This window comes from Passer domesticus, chromosome 10 (assembly GCF_036417665.1).
Source record: "Passer domesticus isolate bPasDom1 chromosome 10, bPasDom1.hap1, whole genome shotgun sequence".
NCBI classification, from domain to species: Eukaryota; Metazoa; Chordata; class Aves; order Passeriformes; family Passeridae; genus Passer; species Passer domesticus.
The window spans coordinates 13,011,896-13,022,435 of NC_087483.1; positions in this window are offsets into that span (position 1 = coordinate 13,011,896).

Genomic DNA, 10,540 nt, shown 5'->3' on the forward strand with positions numbered 1-10,540 from the left:
CCTCTTTGCAATATTCTAATGCCTCATGTTTGGTTAATCCTCTTGCTGTGCTGCTGCTGGGTTTTCCAGAGCTGCAGTTTGCATGTCTGCCTAGGCTTCATGCCTTAGTGCTGTTAGGTACTGATAAAAAATGAAGTAAAAGAGGACTTGCATATAAATTAGGAATATTTTGTGGCTGGTATACCGCCTTATTTGAAAAAAAAAAAAAAAAGTGAATAAGATTTGGTATTTATTCTATCTATTTCTATTTTCCAGCCCTGCACATGGGATAGGGATGGTCTCTGCTCAGCAGCAGGTAAGTGCCTGAGTGCACAGGGTGGTGCAAAGCACACCAGGGCTGCTGCTGGGCCCTGGGTATCCACATTGCCTCTCACAGCCAGTGTATGCTCAGACTCACTGCTGACCTCCTGCCAAACACAATCTTCAGTTTCATAAAGAGACTGACAAAAGCTATAGCTGCCTCTTCCCCAGACAGAGCTCCTGGTGGGGTTGTTGCTGCTGTTTGTTTTGCTCCATGATGGATGTGCAGTGCTGCTGTGGTGATTTAGCACACGGTTTCTGTGGGCACCACAGAAGGAGCCATCATGCAGAAAGGTTTCTTAGGGTAAAACATCCCTAGTTCTTGCTGTGGTTTCAAATCAGCCCTGGTCCCGAGGCCAGTGTGAGCAGGGGAGCAGAGCAGGCTGCACTCCTCTGGCAGTGCAGAGCCCGGCTCGGGCTCACTGCAATCTCCCCCTGCTGGAAGGAATTCCCCTCTTCTGAGGAAACTGGAAAACTGGCACCTCGAGTCAAAATTAATACTCAATTTCTCGTCTGCTTCTGAATTCCTTGGGTGTCTTTGCTCTGGGGTTACTCAGCAATACTGACCTCACTGCCCTTGGGGAGAGTTTGGAGAGTCCCAGGGAGTCAGCACCACTGTCCATTCCAGGACACAAAACCTGGAAAGCCAAAAGAGCAAAAATTTCATTTTAAAGATTCCTAAAATTGTCTACATAGATTTCCATTAAAAATATTCTAATAATTTCTGGATTAATTACACAAATTGAAACAAAAGGATGTAACAACTCTTACATTCAGTTGGATAAACATTTGTGCTGTGTAGAAACGTGTCATTTATTTTTCTTCTTGATTATCTTAGAAGCTTCCCAGCCTAAATCATTCTGTGATTCTGGTTTCTTCTTTTTAATTTGATGCTAAGTGTACGTTGTTGTATGGGAGAAAAAAATACCCACATATTCCATCTCATTTTTTTGAGCAGAGTGCCTTTATAATGTAACTTTGTCAAAATTATCTTCTTAGCACATTTTAAGCATCTAGACAAATTCTAAGTAGATAATGTTGGGGTTTTTTCCTGGAAAATTTTGCAAATATGGTGACTTAAGCAGTTCTAAATATCTTTGCACAGGTGTTGCTGACTGGATGAATTTAATTTCTGCAACTCAGCCCCTATCCAATGAAGTCCTGCAGGACACACTGAAGTGTAAGTACATGTGTGAAACTGGGCATGTTCTTCAAATTCTGCTGTTAAATGAGGTATTCTATAATTTAAAAAAAAAACAACAAAACAACCCAAGTCCTTCCCCAAATGTCTCACTGTGATATTCACAAAGTTCTGGGGGTTCTTTAATGGGTACAGAGTTCAGTGCACACACTGATTTTGTGTTTTTTCTTTGAGTTATAGCAGTATATGCACATCCAGCTAACACCAAGAGAAGTAAAACTAATAGCAAAGTGTTAAACCTTTTAACACTTTCTAAATAAGTGTTAAATAATCAGGATCTCTCCATACAAGAAAGTGGAATTAGGCTTTGCATCTATATTCTATTGTATTTTAACTTAAATGTAAAAGCTATCAAACCTCTTTTTGAGAGCAGGAGGATGGGATATTCCAAAAATAATAATGATCTACAAATCAATGTTGTGCCCTAAGGTTTGGAGCCGTCGTGCAATCCCCACTGTCATGTACTTTTGGTAGTAACAGAGTTGAAAACTAGGGCAGCACTGAGGGACTGCCATGGCATTGCTTGGGTATCCTGCAATCATATGTGTCCTTACTTTTAATCAACATGCTTGCCAACATCAAGGAAATATTTTAAAATAATAAAAGCTATGAGAAAAGGCTTTGGTAAATCTTGGCTGTGCGTAGAACAGCGAGAGCAGCTGAGAGTGGTGTATAATGAAAAAAGAATTAAGTAAAAAAAAAGAAAAATCCATAGTTGAGGAAAAGAACACCTTTCCCTTGCACAAAGTTTTTGAAAATAGAGCCTTTATTCAGATGGTGGTTCCTTAGTCTATAAAGCTGTGTTGCAGTGACATTCTTTGCATCATGGGCTTGATTTTGAAACTCTACCAAAGTACTTATTAGAAGGTATTCACAGCATATCAGGTACAACTTCAAGGCTTTTGGATTATTAGGAGGGTTTAGTCAATAACAAAAATTATCAGGGCTTTATAGCTCTTTAGACTATATATTGATTCTTCTCAGACTGTGCAACATTTTGCAACCCGTACCGTTAAGTGGATTACTGCACGTAAAAATAGATTTGGTAAAGTCACCACGGGCATGTGGGCATGCTGGGGGAGCTCCTGGGGCAGAGAGTGCTTGTCATGGCTTCCCTTTAACTCTTCAGCTGAATTAGAAATATGTGCCTCAGTGAAGCCCTCCCTAATACCAGGGTCTGTTTGTATAGTTAAAAAATGAATTGAGGAACAGAGCGAGTGTTTCAGCCAGTGATCTCTGACTAGGGATTGGGTTGGTGGTTGGATTTGGATAAATTAATGGAGTTTTGTACCCCTTTTTTTAATGCCACATCATTGGGTTGTCAGTGGATTCTTAAATGAATTTAAGCACTGCTTGGGAAAAATTGTATTTTCTCTGCTTTCTGTCAGAAAGGCAGGGAGAGTCTGGCCCAGCATCTGTGGTGAGCAGGACTGATGGACTGAGCATCTGAGCAGCACCTTGGCAAAACCTGAGCAGGTGCTACTGCTGCCAACCACACAGCTCAGGTCAGAAGATGTGGAAGAAAGCTGGGATTACTGGATATTGGGCACAATTTACAGGTGAAATGGGAGGGAGCTGAGGCAGAAGAACATGTAAGTAGTCCAAAAATGAGAGTAGGATATTGTGGATGTGTGAGACAGAGAAGAGGAATTGAAGGCTTGGACAGGGGTTCACAGATGTGGAGGAAGTGTGAAGGGTAGCAAGGGCAGGAACTGTGAAATTGTGTCAGAGGGAGGCAGAAACCAGATTTCATTTGTTCTGTTACCCTTGGACAACCTCATTTAAACTTTGCCATCTGATGCAAACGTTGTTAAGTGACAAATTTTAACCCAAAAGAAGTAGGTTAGCAGTTTCTTACCCAGCTTCCTCTGAAGCTTCAGCACAGCTGAACCATCCAGTCTGGATACCATTGCAGCAGTTCCAACGCTAACACCATTCCCTGACTTCTGTGGTCCAGTTTGCACCAGTTTCCCCCATTGCACCTGTGTTGATGCTGCATCCACATCACTCTGAGGTGAACACGTGCACACAGAGCAGGGCATGCCAGGAATTTAGAGGGTTTGGGCTATATTATAGGAAGAACTTGCAAACTCCAATAAGCAAATAACGAGTAAAAATAGCTAATAAAATAAATACAGGTCTTATGACAACAAAAAGTCAAACTTGTTTTAAAACAATTTCTTCTGGAGGGGAGAGTGTCTTCCCTACCCCTACAGGAAAGTGGTTTCAGACACTGAAATTGGGGAGAAGGGTGCAAGAGGCAGCATTATCTGGCAGGTTGAGTTTCAGGAGAGGCTTTGATGCCTGTGCCGTCCCAAACTAATCCATGCCCAGCAAGGGCTCCTGCACCCTGGCACAGGGGGGACCTTGAAGCCCCATAGCCCCACTCCCTGGGGAGCTGCTGCACCTCTGAGGCCTCCATGTGAGGGCTGGGGCACCTCAGATTTGGGTATTGTGGTTTTCAACATCACAGCACCCACATCTGGCCTCAGCCTTGCACATTGAAATGCTTTACAAGCTAAATATTTCATTGACTGCCTAGCGTGTGCCTGGCTGTAGCCATTTCAAATGGATACTCTGCATTTAAAAACACTGACTGCTTTGCCCCAGCCCAACATAATCAGCTGTCTTGCAAACTCCACAGCTAATGAAATATTAAATCTGTTTTGGCACTCAGAAATAAATATGGGCTCGAGATTCTCAGCACATGTATCTCCCTCTCCTTAGCTCCCTGTCCCTGCCACATCACACTGAGGTGCTGCTGCTCAGGACAAGGCTCGTTGTTGGGTGGTGGCACAGGAGATGAGCAGTGCACCAGACCAGACTGTTATCTATTGGGATGCAGTGAAGTGATCCAGGCAGGCACCAGCTGTGCTTCAGCCTGTGGAATGTCTGCCCCACGGCACCAAGTTGCTTAGTGGGAGCTGCATTCATTTAAAAGCTGAAGATAAAAGTAGAACCTTGCATTAGAAACCAGGCTAGAATAATAAAGAGCACAGTAGGCATAAGCCTATACAAAGATATTTATAATTTAGTTACAAAATCCTGTTTAAAAACAGGATGTAGTTTAAAAGTCACTGTTGTACTAATACCACTGTGTTAATGCAAGGTGACTGTGCCTTTCCAGTACTTCATCTTCTTTTAATTTTCAGGGCTAGGAGTTTATTTGATTTTCTCCTCCAGCCACCTACAGATGAGCTAAAACAGTAATAAAACATTTGCACAAGATCTGCCCAGCTCAGCAGGTCCCACGTCAAAGCTCCTTGAAATCAGAGGGCACAGTGTCACAGGTTTTGGGTTGAGCTCCTCAGACCTGCCCCTGCAAACCCTTGCAGCACGTGCGGAGTGCCCAAGGGGCTTAATCCTGCCTGGGGAACTTGTCACTTAAAAATCACACCTGGAGCCGACAAGGACCTGAGGTTTCCTGCCCTGGGAACTGCTGCTGAGGGTTGAGCTTTGGTCTCCTGTTGCACCCCAGCCCCAGAAACTCTGCCTTTGGTCTCTGAGGGAGCATGGTCCCATTAGAGCTGGATGAAATGACACAGCACACACAGTGTGTACAAACCTGCACCCAGCACTTGGCAGCACAATGCTTTCTCCAGGCCCCAAGGCAGTAATTAGTAAAACATGTGGGGTTTTTAATTCACAGGTGGGCTGTTTGCAAGTAATGAGTGTAATATTGTGTGCTGTAGCAGCAGTCCTTTCATACAAGGAGCTGCTGGATTTTGGGGTGGCTGCCTGCTCCCTGTCTCCCAGCTTTCCAGGCTAGGGAGGGTTTCCCAGCCACTGGAGGAGCAGAGGGATATTTTTCTTATTTTTGTGTACCTGTCCATCCCCTGGTTCTGCTGGCCCTGCACAGCCCCTCCAGCATGCAATGGATAATCTGTGACCAGCAGCTGCAGTTACAGTGGTGCTTCTCTTGATGAATGTTGCCAGTGCAGTGTTTTCTTTGGCTTTGAAAGCACTGCAAGAAATTCCTTGGCAAGGCAATGACTGACTGGAAATGTGTTAGAAACCTACTTGACAGCTGGAGACCTGCTTGGCAATAATCACTGAGGTGCTGCAGTGTGCCCAGGAGCAGGCAGCAGAGCTGGGTGAAGGGGTTAGAGAGTCAGTCATGTGAGGAGGGGATGAGGGAGCTGGGGTGCTCAGTCTGGACAAAAGCAGGCTCAGGGGAGATCTGGTTGCTTCCTAGAACTACCTGAAAGGAGGCTGTAGTGAGATGGGTTGGCCTCTTCTTCCAACCAGCAGTAACAGATCCAGGGGAAATGGCCTCAGTTGTGCTAGGAGAGGTTTAGGTTGGATATCAGAAAAAATTCCTTCATCAAAGGATGACCAAGCATTGAAACAATCTGCCCAGGGCAGTGGTGGAGTCACCATCCCTGGAAGTATTGAAAAGCTGTGTAGGTGTGGCACTAAAGGGACGTGTTTTAGTGGTGTGGTGGACTTGGCAATTCTGGGTTATCAGTTGGACTTGATGACCTTGGAGGTCCTTTCCAATCTAAATGATTCTCTGATTCTATAAAACCTGCCTAAATAGATAGGAAACTTAGCCAGAGTTCAGCACAGGCACTGCAAGTGAGTGCTGACTGCAGTGAGGGGCACGAGCACAGTGCCCAGCCCTGCAGCACCCCTGGCTTTAAGTCTGTTGCTGTGGGACAAGCCAGGACCAGCATGAGCCTTGTGTCCCCAGGCTTGTCACCATCAGGGCCAGGAGACTCTTGGGGTGCTGTTTGCCAGCCCCAGTCAGGTGTGAGCTCTGTGACAGCCTCCCAGAGGGATGCCCAGGCATGCTCATGTGTTTTGTACACTAGTTTGGGTGTCAAGAACTCCCCAAAAGCAGGAATGCTTTACCCAGGGTGTCTGTTTGCAGCCTCTCTTAGAGAATAGTTTTCAGTTTTAGCATAGCTTTTTTTCTTTTTTAATTGAAAATGCTATTTTGGTTTGCTCAGCTTTCATTCTGATAGTTTTCTTTTGGAATGGGGTGTTTCCTAAAAAGCTTTGGTATAATTAATACTTCTCTGTGGTTGTACATGATTTGATGCTGCCTGACAGGATAAAATCAGAGAAGCATCACCCAGGCCTCTCCCCCAGTCTTTTCCATTGTTTTCTTTGCTTTAATGCTCACCAGTCCTTGTGTGCTCAATGTGTTCTGGCACCTCAGGGCTGTCCCAGGGCTGAGTGGAGCACGCAATGGTGATGGCCCTAAGGTTTTATAAGGCAACTCCATTCTTTGAGCATCTTTTCCACATTTTACAGAATCACAGAATTGTCAGGGTTGTTGGAAAGGGCCTCTGGAGGGCATCCAGCCCAGGCAGGGTCACCTGGAGCAGGGGGCACAGGAACACACCCAGGTGGGCTTGGAATGTCTCTAGAAAAGGAGACTCCATGACCTCACCAGGGAACTGTCCCAGTGCTCTGCCACCCTCAGTGTAAAGAAGTTCTTCCTCATGCTGAGGTGGAACTTGTGTTTTAGTTTGTGGCCACTGCTCCTCATCCTGTCCCTGGGCACCACTGAGAAGAGTCTGGCACCATCCTCTTGGCAGCTGCCTTTGAGTTATTTATATGCATTAATGAGATCCCCTCTCCATCTCTTCTTCTCTGCACTAAACTGGTCCAGCTCTCGCAGTCTCTCCTTGTGACTGCTCCAGATCCCTCATCATCTTTGTGACCTCTGCTGGACCCTCTCCAGCAGCTCCTCGTGTTTTGTACCGAGGAGCCCAGACCTGGACACAGCGCTCCAGATGTGCCTCGCCGGGGCCGAGCAGAGGGGGAGGAGGATTTAAAGGCGGAGAAGCCAATGAGAGGCGGCTTTCCTGCCTGGGTGATTTTTTCCCCCTTTTCCCCTTATTTTAAATGGCAGGGCCGGTGCCGGCAGCGCCGCTGTCCCCGGGCGGGGCAGGAGCGGGGGGCCAGGTCGGGGCGGCGGCGCTGCTCCGGGCTCGGCGGCGCTCCCGCCCCCGGCCCCGCCCGGCCCCGGGAGGGCGGGGAGCGCCCGGCGGAGCGGCGGGAGCGCGGCGGGCGCGGGGCCCTGCCGGCGCTACCTGTGCGAGCGCCGCGGGGCCGGGCGCGGCTCCCAGCATGGACTTTGACGGTGGGTTTGCGTCTTTGCCGTTCAGGAGCCTGGAGGAGGAGGAGACGGCGGCGGCGTCGGTGGGACGAGGGCCGGATCCCGCGGGCACCGCCGGAGGAAGGGGCAGCCCGGCGGGCGGGCACCGTGCGCGGCGGGGCCGCGCTGCCAGCACGCTGCTCGCACGGACACCGCCCCGCCGCGCCGGTATGTGCCCGGCTCCGTGCCGGGAGGCAGCGGGGATGCGCGGGGAGGGCGAGCCTGCCGTGGGCAGCGCTGGCCTTCAGGCGCCCCGGGCTCGGGTCGTGCCCGAGAGCAGGGACAGAGCTCCGAGGTGCGGTTTGTCAGGACGGGCGGCGGTGCTGCTTCACGCCTCCCATCAGCTCGCAGCGAGCGTGCCGGCCGCGGACTGCTCCGAACTGAGCGAAGCGGAGCGGGAAGGTGAACGGCGTGGCTGGTTCTGTCCAGCTGTTCTGCTGTGGGGAAGACGTGAGGCTGCTGTATTTGCCGGCCGAGGTGATGCGAGGGTCTGTCAGCCCTTTTTTTTCCCTGAGTACCTTTCCAGGCTTCCACACTGACCCTTATGCAGAGCAGGTTACCTTCTTCTAGCATGTTATAAAATACAGATTTAATAAGGCAATATCCATCACGGCAAAAATTCTTAAACATTTAGAAACATATTATGCTTTCTCATAGTTCAGTAAGTAGCAGTCCAAATTAGGTTTCTAAATATAGTAATTTTAAAAAAGGAAAAAATGCGGGGATTTATCCTGTAGCCTTAACCATGTGGCATTTTTAACCTTCAAGTACATACAAATTAGTTTTTCTTCTGAACATCACGTTCTGCTGAGAACGTTCTTGGTTTGTCCAAGTTACCCAAGGGGTTGGGCAGAGCCTCAGGACACCAGTGCCCCTGGGGACGAGGTGTTTCCGTGGGCAGGGTCCCGGGGGGCAGAGGGCTGGCAGAGGTGCCAGCTGCACAGGCAGCCTCGCCTGCCTGCTGCCCTTCCCGCTCCCAGGCGCCAAGGCAGCAACTGCTGGAAGTGGGAGCTGGCACCTTAGGAGTGAGGGAATTCAAGGCAACAAACACCGGGGGAGAGCCGTGAGACAGAGTGGTTTTTAAGGCTGACATAGTTTTTTGTTGCAATTCGGGGCAGCTTTTGTACAGTTGGAGCACCTGGTTGTTAACTCCTGGCTTTGTCCTCTTACGCCTTGGTTTGTGCAGTAGTAACATAGTTGTGATTTTAAAACGTGGGGCTGTGTTTTCCTGTGTCTTCCTGTGTGAGATGTGGAAAAAGGCTTTCCTGGTGCATTCCTAATCCCCATTTCCCTTTTTATAGTTGGCTTCTGGAGATTAAAGAACAGACTGGGGTCGTGTGCTGCTTTTGTTGTGCTCTTCTGTGGTTCATCTTGGGCAGATCTTGACCATCTCCTTCCTTCTGACTTTCATTTGTGTTAATCCAGTGGAGCCCTCAGCTTCCTGAGGGTGTCACAAAGGCAGGCAGTGTCCCTCATTCATACCTTATGCTCTGCAGCTCCATATGTTCGTAGTTGAATCTTGTGACAGCCACTACAATAAAACGCGACCCTGTCAGCCTGAGATGCCGATCCGCTGCTTTAGCTGCTGCTGCTGCTCCTCAGTTCCTGCTGGCAGGATCCCCAGGCTGGGCAGCAGCCAGCAAGAGCTGCAGGAGGGGCTTTTCTTGCTCGTAAAGATTTGTGCATCCCTTTTCATTGTCTGCAGCTCTGTCTCTGCCAGGCACCTGTGGAGGACAGTAACGCACCTTTACAAACCAGGCTAGGTCCTGAGCCTTAGCCTGAGTTAGTAGCTTAATGTTTCAATGTGATCCTGAGGAGGACTCTTAGTAGGAAGGCTGTGACTCTACAATTGAGTCACAAATGGAAGTTTTGTGGTATATGTAGGAAAATTCCTGTTTCCACTCTAGTTTCTTGCAGTGTTGGAGCGTTGTGATAAACCAAGAGGCTGCTTTGTCTGGGCCCAGTGCTGTGCCTTGGAGCAGTCTAAGCTCAGTGTAGGACTTGGCCAGTGTCTCTGACACCTTTGGTGCTGTGCCTTGTGTTTTCCCCTGCTGTGGGGATAGTCTTCAGACCATGGATTTGCAGCTAGTACAGATGGGAGGGGCTGATAATTACAAGAGCTGTGGCTTTGCTGAAAGAAATGTTGAACCTGCATCCTTTGGTGTGACTCAGGACAATAAAACAGCTGTACATATAGGTCAAAAACTTTATATCCATGTCTGGTGTTTTGTTTCTGTTCACTCACCAGTTTTGATCGTTATTTTGTATTTGGGGTCTTTGAGAATTCTGGATCTCCTCTATCTCTATTAGCTTTCCCTTCCAAAGGCATTCCTCTGTAGTTTCTGTTGTTGAGTTCCTTAAGTCTTGGGTAAACTTCCTGCAGATGGAGTTTCTGAGAAGCCCTGAATCTTTTTCATGCCCTATCTTCTCCAGTCTCACTCCAAGGCCTTAATTGTTAAGGAAATCCATTGGTTCACTGTTACCCACTCAGGAAATTAGGAAGGCTAGAAAGCCTAGAAAGGCTTCCATCCATGGTAGGTATCCTTCTCCTGTTCTTGTGGGGGTAGTTAAGTTAATGTTCCCTCTTGTCCATAGTCTGGCAGAGTCTGTACTGGTGCATGCATGTATTCTGAGACACTGGGGGGAAAAAACATCAATACATTGTAAACATTTCTGTCCCAATTCGGACTAACAGCATCTGCACAGCTGTCTGGACAAGTAGCTGAGGTAAAATACGAGCAGGACCTGTAAGAGGTTTTTAGCATCCTCTTCTCCAATGGCCTTTGGGCTGCCCCCTGAGCTGTGTGTGCAGCTCTGGTGAATAAACTGCTGCACTGGAGGGAGGATTTCAGGGCAGGCCAACTGGGTACAGTTTTACTTTCATGAAATTAGACAGCTACCAAGCACACAGTGTTCTTTGCTTTTAACAA